Source organism: Strigops habroptila, chromosome 14 (assembly GCF_004027225.2).
Source record: "Strigops habroptila isolate Jane chromosome 14, bStrHab1.2.pri, whole genome shotgun sequence".
Taxonomy (NCBI): domain Eukaryota; kingdom Metazoa; phylum Chordata; class Aves; order Psittaciformes; family Psittacidae; genus Strigops; species Strigops habroptila.
In genome coordinates, this window is record NC_044290.2 from 8,476,828 (window position 1) to 8,494,694 (window position 17,867).

At 50.6% G+C, this 17,867-nt stretch overlaps 1 non-coding gene across 1 annotated transcript; it reads left to right on the forward strand.

Moving 5' to 3' along the window:
- The first annotated feature begins 2,472 nt into the window (after positions 1-2,472).
- Positions 2,473-2,544, forward strand: TRNAT-CGU. The gene has a single exon. It is a non-coding gene; the product is annotated as a tRNA-Thr (tRNA).
- The last annotated feature ends 15,323 nt before the right edge of the window (positions 2,545-17,867 follow it).

Consider the following 17,867-nt stretch of genomic DNA (forward strand, 5'->3'; position numbering starts at 1 on the left):
GATCTCTGATGGCAGATGGGGGTCTGGAATGTGTCACTCTGCTCTAAATGTCTTTTGACACATGTAATGCAGCAGGGACTCTCCTAGCTTGTGTAACTCGGGGTTAGTTCTGTCCTTGGAGCCAACTGCTTTTTAGATGCAAAAGAGGGGTTAGAACATATGACTACAAATTGAAGATTGTCCCAGATGTATAACTACTTGGGTTAATGGTGATTTTAATGCAATTTTGCAGTGATAATATGTCAATGTGTCTTCTGGCATAGTGCTTAAATCCTTATTCCCTCACACCACAATGTTTGTGCCTTAGCTTGCTAACAGACAAGGCAGTTAATAGTTTGATGCAATAGCGTGTAATCTAAGACTTACAACTCACAGAATAGACTTTCTGAAAAGAAAGAAAAGCTGGGCTGTGGCACCAAGTGAGGTAGATAGAACTTCACTGCTGAAAGGCTGTGCTCATGCTGTGTGGTACAAGACTTGTACTGTAGCAGAAGCAAGTTGGAGGTGTTTCCTGACCGTCTCTCTTGGCCACTGTCTGGCTTTCCTTGATGTATTCGGGCTTTTATTTAAAACCTGAGTGGTCACCGGGCAGGATTGCTCTCGGCCCTCCAGTAATCCTTCCGTCTGCATGACAGAGAAATCGCCCCCGACCAAGCCCATCCTTCAGCCTCTCAGATCGATCCGAGCTCTGTGCAAAGCAGAGTTGGGGGGGGTGCCCTGCAGAAAAGCAGCAGCAAAGGAGTTTCCCTTCATTCGTGGAAACGCTGCGTGATACTGTGAGGGTTGAAGGTGCAGCCCCGAAGCCGGGCGGTGGGTGCAGCGGAGCTTTCCCCCAGCAGAGGACGGCCGGGCTCTTCGCATCGCCGCTGCCGGAGCAGGGAGGAGGAGGAGCAGCGCGGCCGGGCTGCCTGTGCGGGGGGAAGCGCTTCAGTACCGGCCGCCTGAACCGCGGAGCCCGGGGCCGCCGAGGCTGCGGGACGTGGCTGAAAACCAGCCGCGAGTCCCGCAACCCCGCCAGCTCCTGCGGCCCCCGGCTCCGGCTGTCCCGGGCGCTGCGGCATCAAACCCCAACCTCGGCGTCACTGACCGGCCTGGAAACACTTTGCACGATGTATTAACGCCTAAAAGTGGGATTTACCGTTCCTCTTTGGAATGAGCCGTTCAGCCTCCACGTGTGTTACTGGTTTGTGTAAGGAGCACGTTGCAAGTGCAGTATGTGTTCTTGTAGTAAGGGTTGTGTGACTCAGATCTGATCAGACAGATGCTGGTGCCTGGTTACAAATTCATAGGTATAAAGTAAAAATAGGGCTTGTATTATGTCAGATTGGTAGCGGGTTCTAACTGTGCCTGGATTTCTTTATTTCCTTTTTGTTTGGTTTGTGGTTTTTTGCTTACAAAGCCAAAAAATACTGAATCACTTTCTGCCAGCCACCGATGTTTGAAAACTAGACACCAGAAAGAACAATTTCAGTGCAAAGCTAAATAATGGTTCAGAACCACAACCTCCTGCCCTACAGCCAGTGATAAAAATGAGAGCTGATTCATTTCTTGGGTTTTACCCAAGCATTAGCCATAAGACTAAATATTTGGTAGCTGGAAACCCAGAGGAGGAAATATTAATAATGTAGTATTGTATTTATGATTTATGTTATTATGATTTTACTATGTAAACAGAAGATAATGGGATTGAAGTAAAATGTGAGAACAGAGTTTGAATATCAGGAAACGCTTCCTGACACAAACCCACGTTAGATTGCCTGATACCGTCCCAAGGGAAGGGGTGGAAACGCTGTTGCTGGGCTCCCGGGAGCGCGGGGGGGGTGCGGGGTGAGCGGGACTGGCTCCTACTGCTCCCGCTCTGCGGAAAGCCTCCCTGCGTCCCGAACCCGGGAGCTGGAGCCAGCGCGCTCCCTCGTTAGCAGGTGCCCGACGCGGGTGAGCAACAGGGCTCTGTGAGCTCGGCGCTTGGCTGTTTTCATCCAGAAGAGCTGCTGTCTCTTTGCTTGGCGGACTCCGTGAGCGTAGCGATGCGCAGCTTTGCTGCCATGAGAAACATCGGGAGGTGTCAGTCGGGAGGAAGAAGTACAAATGTTCGCCGGTAATTTCGTGGTCGGTCTTTGAGCAGCCGTGCTGCCCTTGCCGCTGGTGTCGGCGGAAGGGTGGCCGATGGGGTGCCGCACGGGCGGCTGGAGCAGGAAAGGCGTCCTGAGGCACCTCCTGCAGGGGCCGCGGGCAGCCGAGCCTTGCAGACGGGGCTCCCGTGCTCCCGTTCCGCCGCCCGGGGCGGTTCCTCGGGGCGGTCACGCCCGTTTCAGGTGCCCCGCCCCGCGCCTGCAGCAGCCCCCGGGAACCGGGCGGGCGGCGCTCGCCATCCCGCGGTGCTGCGGCCGGGGCCGGCGGGGGCTCCCCGGGGCGGCGGGCGGGTGGCTCGCCGCGTTCCACTGGCGGCGCGCGGGTGCTGCTAGCCCGTCGGGCGCGGTGGCCAAGTGGTAAGGCGTCGGTCTCGTAAACCGAAGATCGCGGGTTCGAACCCCGTCCGTGCCTGCCGAGGCAGCGCGGTACGCTGGCAGCCCCGCCGCGGGGAGGCCGCGGACGCCGCCTCGTTTGCGGCCCCTTTTTGCTTTCGATCGCGGATGTCAGGAAATCCGCTCCGGCGCCTAGCGCGGCCGGGAGGCTGTGGATCCTGAGGAACGGGGCAGCAGATGGCATGGGTGGCCGCAATACCCCCTGGAACCCTACCGTGGACCCGGTGGGGTGGCCGCGGGTCTTTGCCACAGCGGTGATGCGGAGGCTGTGGGCGCTGTGGTGAGCTCACGCATGGCATCAGCGCCATCCGTGCGTTGGCAGGTTCGAGCAGCCTGGCTGCGAGGAGGAGGCGTCGGGCAGGAGCAGAGCCCTGCACCCTGGGACTGCCCTAGTGCTGGACGTGCTCCCCTGTGCATCACATCTCCCCTGCGCATCATTCCTGTGCTGAGGGAGCACGGAAACTGCTTCCTCACAGGAGGGATTTCTCTGTGTTTTGCTTTGGGGCAGTTGTCTTGAATGCGGTGAATCATATAGTTAAAATAAAGATGATGTTTGCTCTGCTGATAATGTTGAGTGAGCTTGGAAGTGGTGAATCCGTCTTGCTATTACTTTCTCTGTAAGTGCTGGGTTTGTTGTAACGCTGACATATAGAGTCCTTAAATGGTAGATGGAGGAGATTCCTGGAATAAACAAATACGGTTATGAAAAGCTTAGTGCAGTTGTACTGTTTTCACAAGAATTGACCTTGATTGCTCAATTCTTAATATATAAAGCTGCGTGAAGCTTTACACATGTGCAAGGGCATTTCTGCTGGCTCTGTGTAACATCACTTTGATTATTGCTGCTTTCAGACAGCTTAAAATATGTAAAGAATAGAATAATTTCACTGCAAAATCACAATAGCTGATAACTGGGAAGAGTTGAGGAGCCCTTTCCAAAAAACTAGCTGCTTCCTTTGGTGCTTAGAAAAAGCTGTTGTTTGCTGTTTAATTTGTCACACTTAGCCTGGAACTGACTGGGTGGGAGGCTATTTGCCTCTCTCTGTAGGTACTAGAAGCATGTAAGGTGTTTGGGTAGGTTGGTACAAAATGGTTGTGCAGTATGTTATTAACAAGCCACAAAAAAACTTCATAGTGCATTTTGATATGAGAAAAGGAGAGGCAGTTTAGAAAAATGTAGATACTGTTTTACTTGGGAAATGCAGTGCTGTCAAAATCCTGTCAACTCGTGGAGGTTCTTGAGGATGAAAGTTCCAGCTTTGAAACCCCCTGCTTTGACTTTTTGCTTCTTATTCTACATTGTCTCGCATCAGAATGTCAAACCAAGCTGTCTCTTATGATTCAAAAGCCCTCTTGCAGCTTTTACAGAGAATTTCAGGATTCTGTGGACTTGTTTCTGGCTGAAACCAATTGTGAAACAGAGGTCCTCCCTGAAGCAGGCTTGCCACCCCATAAACCTGAGCAGTTGAGTCTTGCCCAAACGTGTGCCATGAACCCAGGGCTAAGAACCAGGTATTTCAATAAAGCTCTGGCATTACTGTTCTCTGTGGCCATAACGCATCCAGGCAGCTTACCGGTTGCTTCACTTCAGTCTCTGCAGAACTGGAATATTCACTTCTAACTCCTGGGTGTCTTGTCAGGAAGGTCCTTTGTAGGCTCTTTGCCCAGCTCCTCGGGGAGGGGCCCACAGGAAAGCTTTGTACCAGGGCTGCTGGTGTGAATCTTCACTCTTGAACAAGCTCACTTGCCTGAATCCTTTCTGTTCAGTAACACGCAGTTCTGTGTGTGCCATCCTGCTCACACTGTTGTCTTCAAGCCTCCCCAGCTCTTCACAGACACACTGATTCCAGAGCACACATATTTTTTTCCAATCTTCAGGACCATCTTTTTAGGGCTGTTGGTGTTGCTCAGCACACTCCTGGTGTGCAGTACAGGTCCCTGCTCACCCCCAAAGTATGGCTGAAAAATGATGTGTTGGTTGTAGTAGTCAAGAAAGCCCAGAGGTGTTCCTGTATGGCGAAGAATGGGTGGAGGCCTTGCTATAAATACCACATTTCAACAGGTAAAGCTTTCAGGACACTTTGTCCCCTCTGAAAAGCTTTAGTTGGCTCATTAGAAGGAAGGGAGCTGTGCCTCTGGGCTCATGTGTAGAGCAAGGGCAAGGTGCTGTGCAGAGCCTCCTGGAGACGCACTGCTATGGTCCAGGCTCAGTGGAAGCTGTGGTTACTAAAGGTGAGGGAATTCTTGCAGCAGGAGCTCAGGATGTGAAAGTCTGGCCCCACGTGTGTCTGTCACAAGGCACATGGTGCTGTACTTGGCCTGCCTTACCTGGGACACACAGTGCGCGGTGTGTTCACAAAGCTGGAAACCAGCAGCTACACCCCAGCTGATGGAAGTTAGCAGAGAGCTGCTCAAGCTGAGAGGCCTGTGTGTGAGGAAAATCCAGCCTAAAGATAAAATCCATATGAATTGTCCTGCTCATCACATCTAAGCAGAGCTGGTCCTGCTTAGGATCTCCCCTTCTGACATGCTGGTGTGGGGCTTCTGGTTCTCCCCACTCTCCTCTCTTTGGTGTCTCTGTGCCTTTGCTTCTTGTGGGAGCTCCTGGCACGGCAGGGTTGTGTTGAGGCAGGTCACGTATTCTCTCACCTCCCAGGTTCTTGCTCCCCTCTTCTTACTCACTCTGGTGATAAATTTGATTTTGGTTTTAGTTGAATAGTTACAGTCCTGAAGTGCCAATGAGCTTTACTCAAGATGCTTATGCTCTGATCATAGCTGGAGATGGGTTTGGTCTTTTTCTGGTGGGTGAGGGAGAGTTGGTTTTTTGGACACAAATCCTGACCAAAAACCGTACAAATTTTTAGGTGCCCCATTTGAGTTGCTTTAAGGTCTTTGATTTTATTCCAGAAAACACTGAGCAGCCTCCTTCTGCATATAACACCTCTGTTAAATGAGATGTTATTAAATGAGGATTAAAATGAACCCCCTTTTAATTACCTAGTAAAAATACATTACAATTAATGTACTTAAAAGATGTGTTATGCTGAAAATCTTGGCCGTATTTAGGTACAGTTTTTCCTGACCATTCTGGTTTGACAAACCAGTTACTCAGAATCCAGACATCTTCGTGACCTCTTTAAAATAAGTGTTAAAATGAGTCAATTATAACAGCAATATTCGTGAATTGTGTATTTCTGAGAGGCTGTCAGAAAATGCTTCATTTTGAAAGGTAAGATGTGAATGGGGACTAAAAGCATCATGTTGTTTGTTCAGATTAGAATAACGTTTTCAGTGCTTTGCAACTCTCCCGAGTGTCTGTCGCGTCCTCCCTAGGGTCAAACTTCAGCAACTGAAAACCCATGTGTTGGCAGCACAGGAGGAGCTGCGTGTCTGGTTCAGAGAGTGGTGAGATCATGCGAAAGCCTTGCTCAGCCCTTGCTGTGTGGAGCCGGGCAGGGGGATTTTCCCAAATGCTGCTCAGACCTGCTTGTCCTATTAATAACCTGTTGAATTGTCTTCCCACCTCTTTGCTTTTTGGGTATCCCTCCATAGGATGGCTTTGGGGGTTAACAAAAAAAAAGGGGGGAGGAAAAATACCCCAATGTTCCAAGCCCTGAAACCTTGAACTTCGAAAGAGAAGGCATGTGCTTGGTTGTGCAAACAGAGCGTGGTGTGCCAGGGGTGAGCGGGCTGCCTGAGCCATGTGCTAGTCAGAGCCTTGCCTTTGTACATGGTAAAAGGACAGGGCCAAGCTGGGAGGATGCTCGGCCTCTGCAGCACAGAACTGCAATAACGGTTCCCACAGGTTAGACAGTAAATGTACAAAGTGTTTTATAAAGCCAGGGCTGCAGTGAGCCTACCACCAAACAGCTGGGGAGGAGGCATGAGCTTAGATGAGGCAGGAGAATGGGATTTGCAGTATCATCTGAATCCCACACATATGGCTGAGCAAATTAACCCATGAGTAAATAAACCCCAAACTGTGGAAATCTTCACATGGCTACAGCAATGTGATTGCCGTTTCCATTCTGCCTGGCATTTAACGGACTGCTAAAGTTCGACCAAAAGGCATTTCTCGTGTCAAAATGAAAAATTACAGATCAAAAGGGTGACTTTGCAGACAAACATATCGATCTACAGCCTGGGTGACACAGACTTCCTGGAAGAGAGCCCAGAAGCATGTCTGTGTTTAAAGTCAAATGGCTGTAGCCTTTTACCACTGATGAATAAAAAATGTTTTTGTCTGCATGCCGAAGGCTCAAGCAGAAACAGAAATTACTCGATTTGTTCTGCTGGAGGAGCAGGTACGTGTTTGTGAATAGTAATCTACTGGATGCTGCAGTATCCACTAATGTAAAAAATGACAGTGAGATAGGAAGTGTGACTTTTTCCCCCAGTTGAAAACTGTTTATGGCAACTGTAGGAGAGGCAACGTGAGTCTCTTCAATTCTGTGTTCAAGGGACAGAGCTACTTGTGGCCCCTTCTCTAGAAACACAAGGAGGGGAGCAGTGGTGAAGTTCCCCTGTGAGGATCCCAGTTGTATTTTTGCTTTGGTACAGGAGGAGTAACTCTTACAGCGGCCGGTTCCGGAGGTTGCTGCTGTCATCTCTAATTAGATACTAATGACAAGGTCCAGGGAGACAGGATGAGTGAAGGGCTCAGCACAGCACGCTGGTGCTGCTCCTCTGAGAGCAAGGTGTAACGTCATGAGTGGTGGCAGCGGGATTGTGTGACTGAGCCATGTGGGCACCCAGGAGAGGGAGCAGGAGTCTGTACTGCCATGTGGCTAGTGCGGAGCACTGCTCCATGCCTTGGGTTCCCAAGGGAACCCCTGAAAACAGAATTTAAATGGACAAAAGGGTTCTGAATGGCAGCGTGTGGTTCTGTGAGGCCCAGAAGGTGCCAACTGACACTCCAGGCAGTGTGTCGGAAATGAACTTCAATTATGCAAGGGAGGAGGAGCAAGGGGATGGATGGGAGATTTCTAATCTGATCTCCTCCACAGTCTGTTTAACCTCAGCAGCACGGGGCCTGCTGCCCACAGAAGCCCTGCTCCTCTCCCTCTTTCTCTCTCAGGTGCTTATTCATGTTCCTAACCGTAAACTGCATGAAAGGAACAGAGGCTATGGCGCCTCCATCCTTGTAGGTATTCAGAAGCCATCTAGACAGAGTCCTGGGCAGCCTTCTTTAGGTGGCCCTGCTTGAGCAGGGAGTGGACCGGGTGACCTGCAGAGCTCCCTTCCAACCTCAACCCTCTGTGATTCTGTTAAACTCCTCTGCCTTTGAAGTTTATACTGTTTGCTACTGCCTCAAAGACCCGGGGCCAAACCTGCTCCTGTACTAACAGCAGCGGCTTCTTCAGGGTGTGCTCTCTGTGACTGTGGCTTGCCATCTCATTTGTGGCAGCGGTAATTCAGACTCTAGTGCTCAGTTGGTACAATCATCTAAGTTAAAGAATTTAAACTGTAGGAATTCAGGGCAGGGACAGCCTAATATAGAATTTAATGTTCACTGTCTTCGAAGAAGCTATAATAAACCTAGATGGGAAGCTTAAGCAAGAGATGGAGCAATCAGCCAGCATTGAAAGTATGTTAGAGGGTTCTTTGGAGCCCCAGCCTCCAACTTTTGTGTGTTACTGCTGGGCACTGTGGCCATCAATTGAACCCAAGCAGTCATGCGAGTCTGATGGCACCGTGCATCCCCCTTATTGGAACTGTGAGTATGGTGCATGTTCCATGGAATCCTTGTCACTAATTTTACAAGGATTGTACCGAAGTTCAAACACGTATTTCATCATAGCAAAAGGAAAGCAGAAGGCACATGAGGCATAGCTGAGTTTAAAGCCTTGCTTTGTAATCTCAGTGTATATGTGGGAGGAGTAATACTGTGGCAGCATCTTTAATTTTAAGACAGCATCTTGTATAGTCCTGTGAAGAGCATCCCCTCTCAGTAGTCACCGCAGTGCCTTGCTGCCCACATAAGACCTGTGCAGTGAGAAATGAGCTCCCACTCCATGCCTGAGCCTGCTCCCTGTGAGCCTCTGCTTGAGCTGAATTCCTGACTCCTGTCCTTTCATCACTCCAGGCCCAACTAAAAGAGTGCTTGTGAGCTACCAAATATAGAATGCAAATATAGACTCCACCATTTCACAACTGGAACTTGCAAATGCTGGAGTGGATTTCATGGTCTGAAGCCCCCCAGGGAGGGAGCATTACAGTAAATAATGTTAGTGTATTTGTTTAATCCCTGGCGATTGTGGAACATAGGATTAAAGTGGGCTAAGGGGATTTCCCCACTGACAGCTGCTCCTCTGTGCACAAACACACACACCATTTTTTTCTATGTAACTCATTCAGCCCTAAAGAATTTAAACTGCATATGGCCCTGTGCATAACATGACTGTTGATTCCACATCTGGTTACACCTATCTGTCTCCCCCAGTAATTGTCTTTAATAGAGACAATTGGGGATGAGGTAGTTGTACTAAGAAGAGACATAGCTCTGTGTTTGAACAGGAAACCATTATTTATGAGCTTAATCATAGCTTGTTAGTGCTGTGATTTTTCTCCTCTCCCCCATACATGCACAAGCACACATGCTTTAAATATGAAGGCCCCATTTATGGTGGGGCATTCATCTTGTATTGACAGTGTGGCAGAGGTTCTTTGAATGGGTAGAGCCTTGGCCAGTGAGCAGAGAACCAGACCATGTCTGAGCAGTGACCAGATGCTGGAGCTCACTGGTGTTACATGGGTGCTCAGAGCTGAACAACCAGGTTGCAGTAAAGATCCTAAGAGGACTGCAGTTTTGCTAAGTCATTAGTAGACTTGGTGCTCAGTGTTGCTGCAGAGGTACATGGGGTCAGGCCAGCTCCTTCCAGCACATCGTATTTTAACATTTTGGAACTTTTAATATTAAACTTGTTCATATTGTTCTGATTAAAAAAACATCTGACTGAGTCTCCAGCATGGATCCATATTTTCAGGTGAAGAGCAGCCAATTTCAGCCTATGCCATCAGTGGAGTTTCAGTTACTTCTCTTGCTTCATCATGTTCAAGTTTAACTTCTTTGACAATCCAGTCTCTTTGTCAACAAGGCCAGATGCCGAAATACCAAGCTCTTGGCTACAAGCCACACTTGCTTATAAGCTGCTTAGTACCACACGCTGGAGAGTTAACAAATCAATGGATCTACTTGCAGAGAAAGTATTGCATAAACACAGGCAGGGTTGAGAAAGAAAAACTCAGCTTAATGCATGCATGCAATTAGCCCACACTGCATCCACAGGGTCTAAGGGTGTCCCCGTCAGCAAATGCAGGCCAGCTTCCCTCCTGACTTTGGAGGTATCACACCAGAGTTCCACTCTGTGAAGCCTTTGTGGAGACTTAGAAGCTGCTGCATCTGGTTCATGGCTCTTGTAAAAATGTTTTCTTCTTTTCCAAACAGGGCTATTTTCAGAAGTGATAGAATCTATTGTTACGCAGTTATTGTTCTGGGCTGTTGTTGGCCTAATGTTATTAATGTATTAGCCCTTTGGCTGCCAAACTGCTTGAAACAAACGACTTATGTTTATTTTTAGAATTGTGAAAGTTGTGGTGCTTTACAACTTGATATGCTTGTGATTGCATCTGAACTGAATGCAGAGCTAATCCTCTTCCCAGCTCCCAGCCAGGCAGGGGCTGTAGTCATGCATTCCCAGCACACGGGTTCTGCACACTGTGGAGAGCAGCCAGCAGGTATTTGTGAGAGGAGATGAAGTCCTAAGACCTGACCTTCTCAGGTACAGAAGTTCCTCCTGCCAAGGGAAGACTTGCCTGAAATGTGCTGTATCCAGTTACCACCAAAGGGCTGCTGGTGCTGCCAGTGGAAGCAGGATAGGGCTGCCATCAGCTGAGCACATCCCATGGGATTGGGTTCCCTGTGTAAGAGCTCCCGCTGGGCAAAAGTGTTGTGTGAAAATCTTGCCCTGTTCTCATGGAAATTAAGAGGCGCTTCACATCAGTACCAGTGGGGGCGAGATGAAGGCAAGAGGCAACATGTATGAGGCTGCTGGAAGCAGCAACTTAAACAGTTGGTCAGGAGATCACTGAGCAGGATGCCATCAGCTTAATTAGGAAGAAACTTCTCCATTCCCTGGCTCACGTGCTTCCTTCCATACACATAGGGAAACATCACTCGCTATGAATGTGTTGTGCTCAGCATTGGTCTTTGGTGTTCTGAGCAGCTCTTTGATAGAGATAAAGGGCAAGAACAGTATTAAAAACCAATAAGAGTTTGGTGACTGTAATCTGTAGTCTCTGTAACAGTCTCTTAATTTCTAGAAGTTGAGGCCTTTTCTCATTCAACCCAAGTGATTTCATGTGGAAATCTTCATTTCTGTCACTACTCGCTGGGCATCATCACTGCAGAACATGTTATTATGTGTCACCATTCCTGATGGTCAAGAAATTCTTCATTTCTGTACCTTCCATCATTGCATCTTATTTTCAAACTGCTTATACAACTTCTCTCTTTCAAACCTTTTTGCCCATGGTCCATGATTCACTTTGCATTCTACTATAAGTTTTAAACACGATGTTCCTTGGCTCTAAATATGCATCAGGCTTCCAGCCAAGGAACATGTTCTTCTGTGTAAAGGATGGCTTTGCGGGGGTGATTGAGAGCAGTTACTTGACAGATCAGTTCAAGTTCTTTCTTGTGTTCTTGTCCACACAAGACAGGTGGAGTCCTTTGCCACATCCACAGTGGTGCTGGTATCATAAAGCTTTGAACATGCAAGGGCTTCTAGTGCAGCCTGCATACACATGGCTATTTTATGTGGCTTCTGTATAGACACAGGACAAAAATCCAGTGTAGACAGCAGAGATGTGCATGTGTTCTGCTGAATCCAGATATTTAAAAGATGAGTCCTCTGGATGCTGGCTTTGATTTTTTTTGTTAACTTTAGCTTTTGAAGCCTAGTTTGGAGCTTCTTGATTAGCTGAGGTTTTCCTACTGGATACAAAAGATACAACTGAGACATTCCAATGTGTTGGTAATCCCATCCCACCACATAAGCTCACTGTGGTCTGCACCTCTTGTGGGCCTGCTGCTCAGCTCAATGGAGCTGTGTTCCTGCTGCCATCTTCAGTGAACATCACCTTGGTTGCCAACATCTTGCAGGAACAGGGGGTGATCTCCCCTCTCTCTGCAAGACAAAACCTTGAAGCCAGTCCTTGCGTTTCTGATGGCTTTAACACGTTGCTGGAGGGGCCACTACTTTGTACCACACTGGAGTAAGCTGTCCAGGGTATGGTCATGCAAAGAACTGAAGCTCTCTGTGGTGTGCGTGTGTGTGCTTTGTCCCCTTTTCTGTAGCAAAGATTGAAGGAAGGTGCAGTAACTGTTGAGCCCTCATGAGCTGTGGGCAGGGCCCCACACATGCTGGGTTGGTACAGAGAGCACATTAAAGTTTCATTCCAAAAAGTCCAGAAAGATGAGGCAGGTGTGGATGTGCAGAGGAATAATGCCAGACCAAAAAGTAGGAAGAAGGAAAATTCTCCTTTTCGCGGCATTTCAGCTGTTTCTTCTGACTTGACCCCAGGTCTTGTAGTATTTTCTCAAAGCACTTTGTCTAACTGAGCATATGTATGAATTAGTAGGGCTGTACAAAACCTTTATAGAGTGTGTACATTGTGTTGCTGTACTGTGCTCGGGTTTTCTCAGTCCTACAGACGTTTCACCCACCAGTCTCACGGGGTATGTAAATGAAAACAGGGAGGACACGGAGGGGGAGAGCGTGTCCTCTGACATCGCTGTGACAGGGACAAGGACTCTACACGGCTACTTGGAGGCATGCAGGAGGCTGGACAGGGAGATGTCCATGTTGATGAGGAGCAGGTCAGGCCTGCGGGGCGTGTGGAGGGGATGCCGCCGCCGCCGCCGGGTGGTCTCCGGGGGGAATGGATGGATGCGTGGGGCTTGCAGCGCGGCCGAGGGGACCCGGCGTTCGTACCGGCGCACGGGAGGGCCGGCCCGGGCAGCTCCGCAGTCGCGGCTCCGTCGGCGTGTGCGTCCGGCCCCGCTCCTCCGCGCTGCCCAGGGAACCCCCGGGCACCCCCGGGCCCGGTGCGGTCCCCGCCCGGCGCCAGCGGCGAGGAGCGGCCGCCAGGGGGCGCCGTCCGCCCTCGGTGTCCGCGGGGCGCGCGGGCCGGCGCGGCGGGGCTGCCCCGGCGGAGGCGCCGGCGGGAGGAGCGCGGGGAAGGGCGGGCGGCGGCGGGACGGCGGCGGGCACCGGCCGCGGGGCCCCGAGCGCATTTCCTGCCTGGTGCGGGGCCGGATGGGCCGGCGGCAGCGGCGGGGAGGGCCGGGGGCGGGAGGGCAGCCTGGGAGAGCCTCCAAAGCCGAGCCGAGCCGGGGCTGCAGCGGGAGCTGCCCGGCGCAGGGGTGGGGACTGGCCGCTTCCTTAAACGGCGCGGGAGCGGCGGAGCCGGCCCGCACCGCCCCGGTGCGCTGGGCCGCGCCGACCCTCCCGGGACGCGGCCGCAACACGTGGAGCAAACTTTCGAGGGATGTGCGTCTGCCGCCGGACAGAAACTCCGCCGCACCGGGACTGCGCCCGCACGCTGCTCGGAGCAGCTCGTCTGTGCCGGTTTGATGGCTCCGGGGGGTGGGGGCGGCTGCTTTTTGGGTTGTTTTTCCTTCTTTTTTTTTTTTTTTCTCCCCCCCCCTTTTTTTTTTTTTCCTTAATTTCTGCTTTTGGCTGTTGAGGTTTTTTTCCTCTTTCCCTACTTCTCTGTTGGTCGGGACTTTTGAAGCTCGCTGGGCGAAGTCAGCGTTTGAAAAGCCGAGAGAAATGTTGTAATGTCCCTTGTGGCAGCGGGTTTGGCTTTTTGGTTTTTTTCCTTTATTTTTTAATTTTGTCTTTTGCAAGGGCAAAGAGGAAGGGTGGAAAAAATCCCAGCGTGGTCAGTGCCGGGTTAAATACTCAGCTGGGCTGCGGGGGGCAGGAGCGGGGACCGCGGTCGCCCGCTGCTTCTCCCCAGTCGGTGGTAGTTCAGTCCGGGTCCTTCCGTGCGGAGTCGCGGGGACCTGCGGGCCCGGGCAGGGAGGCGGCCGCAGGGCTCCCCCCCCGAGCCCTTTTCCCGTGCTCCCTCCTCCCTCAGAGCAGGTAACGGAGGGGCTGTTCGAATCGTTCGGGGCGTTTTCGCTTCCCCCCTTCCCCGCGTACGAAGTTCCCGCAGGAGAGGGAGCGGGATCATGCTCGGCGGTGCCGAGTCACGATGCGCGTCGGGGCCCGGCCCGGGGGCTGCGGGCCCGGCCCGAGGTGCGGGGCTGGCTCCGGGACCCCTCGCAAGTTCGGGGAGGGGCGGCGCGGGTCGCTGCCCCCCGGCCGGGGCGGTGGCTGATGCCCAGGGGGTGGCCCCGGTGCGGGGAGCTCGGCGCTGGCGGCGGGCACCGGCCGGGGAAAGGAGTTCGATGAAATACAGTAATAAGAAATCGCAGCCCGCGCCTGATGGGCGAGTTGAGGGCTGGGTCTTTGCGGGCGAGATGAGAGGTTTGTGTCTTCAACTGGCCTACAAAGTCCCAGTTCTCGGCTCCCAGGACCTGCCGGGTTCGCAGCGGGCGAAGACGGAGCGCGGCGGCGCCGCTGCCCGGAGCTGCGGGGATCCGGCCCAGCCCGGCGCAGGCATCGCTCGGTCGGGCCGTGCCCGGAGCCGCCGCTTTCCCGGCGCTGGGGCCGGCGGGTGCCGTAGGGACAGGGCGGAGCTGGTTCTCCGCGAACCGTAAGTGCGTTTCGATTTCTTCCACCTCCGAAAGGGCCTGAACCGTGCGCGTCTGACCGGTGCCGGCGGCCGTCCCCGCGGCGCCGCTCCGGGCCCCGACGTACTCGGCCGCGGCCGGCGCTGGGCTCGGGGGACGCTGTGCCCGGGCCGGGCCTTGGCAGGGAGCGAGCGCCCGGTTTCGCTCCCGCAAGGCCATGTGCATCCTTCTCACTGCTTTTGCTTTCAGAAAACGCATCTGGTTTTTCTTGCCTTTTTAAACAATTATTATTGATAAATCAAGTCACATAATAAGTGGTTTGGCAGCTGGTAATTCTCATCCTCTTCACCCAAGTGCTTTTACCCCCCTTCCTGCCGATGTACCTTACTATTTGTCTTTGATTTCGATTCGGCACACTGCACTGCCGGAGACACTGCTCTGTGCTCCTACTTTGGGCGCAGTGTATGTACAACTCTGTATATAACTCTTTACTTATCCAGCATCGTATTTATACCTTCTGTGCCCTTCTGTGTTATGTTACATTACATTTTAAGTTCTCAGATCAGAATTATTTTGAGGGTCCTCATAGTTCTGATTTATGTAGAGGTGTTTCTACTTCTGTCTGGTAAAGTCAATGATACTGGCCTAGAATAAGGAAAAAGGCCAGGTGGCCACAGTATTTTGCTGGCTGAGCTCTATAAAAGCAAATGGAAAATTAAAATCTTCCTCTGTTTTTTTTAAGCCACTTAGAATTTAATTCTCTCTCTAGTGTAGCATTGCAGGAGTCCGCATTCTGCGTGTGTGTACACAGATATTTACACACTCCATGCAACTTTCATGCTCTGATCTCGGGAGATTTTTGCAAACAAACCCTGTTTGCAGTGCTACAATGTGTAACATTTGCCCATAAAAATAGCAGTATCTGTGTTTCGGTTAGGAAAAAATGGCAAACAGTAGCACAGATCTCTGCACACTTTTTTCTTCTTCAGCTCTCTATATCCAGACTTTTGTGCACAGCATACTAAAGTGTACATTACCAGCTATTCCTCTGGTGTATGTTGGGGCACACAGACTGTGCCCCTGTGTGCAGCCCCTGCGGTGCCTGTTTGGCTCTGGGGGCAGCAGGCGCAGTCAGGTCTGCTTGGGCCTGTTCTCTTTATAAACCTATTCGTAAGAACTGGCTGGGAGCTTCCTTTGAAACCCAAATGTAAAGCAAAATTTGTTGCCTGTTTGTTCTCCCCGTCTGCTCATTCTCCCAAAGAACTCTGGTGGCCGCAGAAAGGGAAAGTTTGTGAAAGTAAGGAGTAAACGCAAAACTTCTGTTGCCCTTTGAGGCGAGGCGGCCGTTAGGGACCGTTGTGCTGCCTGTTTGCAGCCCTCTTCTCCCCGCAGATCTGTAGCTCTGAACGAAATTAATCTGCAGTGAAATCACAGAAATCTGATTCTAATCATCCGCCCTGGAACGAGACGGAGCTACGAGAAGATGAGCAGAGTGTAAAAATACTTGAAGCACGCGGGGCTGTATCGTTAACATTAAAACCTGATGGCATGAAAGGGGGGGACGGGGAGTACATTTCTGTGCCTCTTTAGCAGGAGCCTTCCAACTTCTTGTAAAACTCCTGAGGTATCGGTGGCGAGCAGCAGTTTGTGCTGAGGTTGGTTGTGGTGCTCTTCAGGCTCTTGGACTAGCTGGTAGGCAAAGCTGGAGTTTTCCCTTTCCGAGATTTTCTTAATTGTGGTTTGCTTTGTGAAGCTGAGCGAACTGCTGGGTTTAGCTTCTGTCAGGTCGAACATAATGTGGAAATTATGTTTTTTCCCAGCAATACTTGGTTTCTTCCTGCCTTTAAGTAACTCTGGCAAGTTTTGCCCCCCCAACCCTATTTTGGAGCGCTGTATAGCATAACTTGAGTTACCGTCTTGATTTGAGTGCATCATTCAAGATTCAGTCGAAAGCTGGCTTCCCTGGGGAGTGAGTGCTCAGCATTTTGTGGTCATCAGGACTCGTTAAACGTGTACACTTGAGCTTCCAGCTCCCCAGTCATTTTTAGGAGGTTTTTTTCTTAACAGCATTTGCCAGGGGGAAAGGACACAGATTTCCAAGCAACATTTATCTGTTTGAACTAGCTGGATACATTCCTAGTTTCAGAATGTCTGTCAATTCCAGCAGCTATAAACGAATGTATTTTGTTTTCTTCATTCATCTACATTACTAGTGATTATTTAGATGGTTGCCCCATGCGCTGCATTGACAGGCGCTTCTGCTGGTGCCCCAAAGAACATCCAGTGCGGTGCAGATGTGTTTCCCAGCATCTGTTTTACACTGCTGAGTTTAAACATTCTCTCTGAATTACAGTTCAGGCTGGAAAGGAACATTCCCTCATGCCCCAAATGACTTTTTTTGGGGTCAAATTACAAAGTAAAACTATTTTATTTTATTTTTAACTAATATTGCTCTGAAGGCTGGGTTGGGGGTAGGCCATGGTTTAGCACTTGCCAAATGCTAACGAAGATGGTTCAAGCTTCTGCTGCAAGTTGTGGACAAGCTGTTAAATTATTGTTTTAGCTCTGAAGCTTTTATCATGTCCTTTGCTCTCTGGGATGCAGACTCATTTATTCCTTCCCCCCCCCCCAAGTTAATAATGGGGCTTTGTTTTATTTTCACTTCTAAACTTTATGCCTCTCTTGCTAATCTTCCTGTGTGTACAAATATGCTTTCTTCATCAGTCAGACTTGGCAATGCTTAGGCCACACTGAACTAGTTCTGGGCAGTACAGCAAGGCTCTCTATTTATCAGCGCCTTTCCGGGCAAGTTTATTACACTGTAGCAGTGACATTTTCAGCCTCCTGAAAGAGTTGGTAAATATTTGGCAGGTTCTACTCCTTCAACAAAAAAAAAAAAAGGCCATATTTTATCTGTGATAAGGCCTGAAAGAAAACTATCTGAGCATTAAGGGCTTGAGTTGTTGGGCAGAAGGGTGGGGTTTGTGCAGGATATTCTTTGAATTGCACTGAGTGAAGTCAAATGTTTGCCTGCAGTTTAGGAGCCGCTGTTCCTCTATGTTTGCAAATAGAGACCTTCAAGCCAGGGTTGTATTTTAAGTTGCAGGAGGGCACAGAGCACAGCAAGTCTGCAGTGGCTGGGTTACAAATCCATGTAATCAGGGGCAGGTTAGACTCAGACCAGGCCTGGTATCGGCTCTGTTGTTCAGTACATCCCTCTCACAGGAGCCTGGACACGCTTCTGTTAGAGCCTTGCGCTCTAGGACTGAATTCCCTAAGAGTGAAACATCCAGTGTGCACCCGGCTCGAGACACTTTCCCCTCTGCTGCTGGGCCCATCCGCAGCTGTGCCAGCTCCCGCTGCAGGCCAGCTCCTAAACACACACAGGCAAACGAGGCATGGACGAGAATGCGCTTCTCCCTTCCCACTGCGGGCCTGCTTGAGGAAATCCTTCCAGATCCTGCTGATTTCATCACTTCCCTTCCTGAGGACCCAGAAGTGATGGATCCCAGAGGGGAGAGGAGGAGGGCTGGAGAACCTACAGGAGGTTGCAGGGTGGCTTGTGCCGGCCCCTCTGAGGCTTCAGCCCCTTCCTTGCA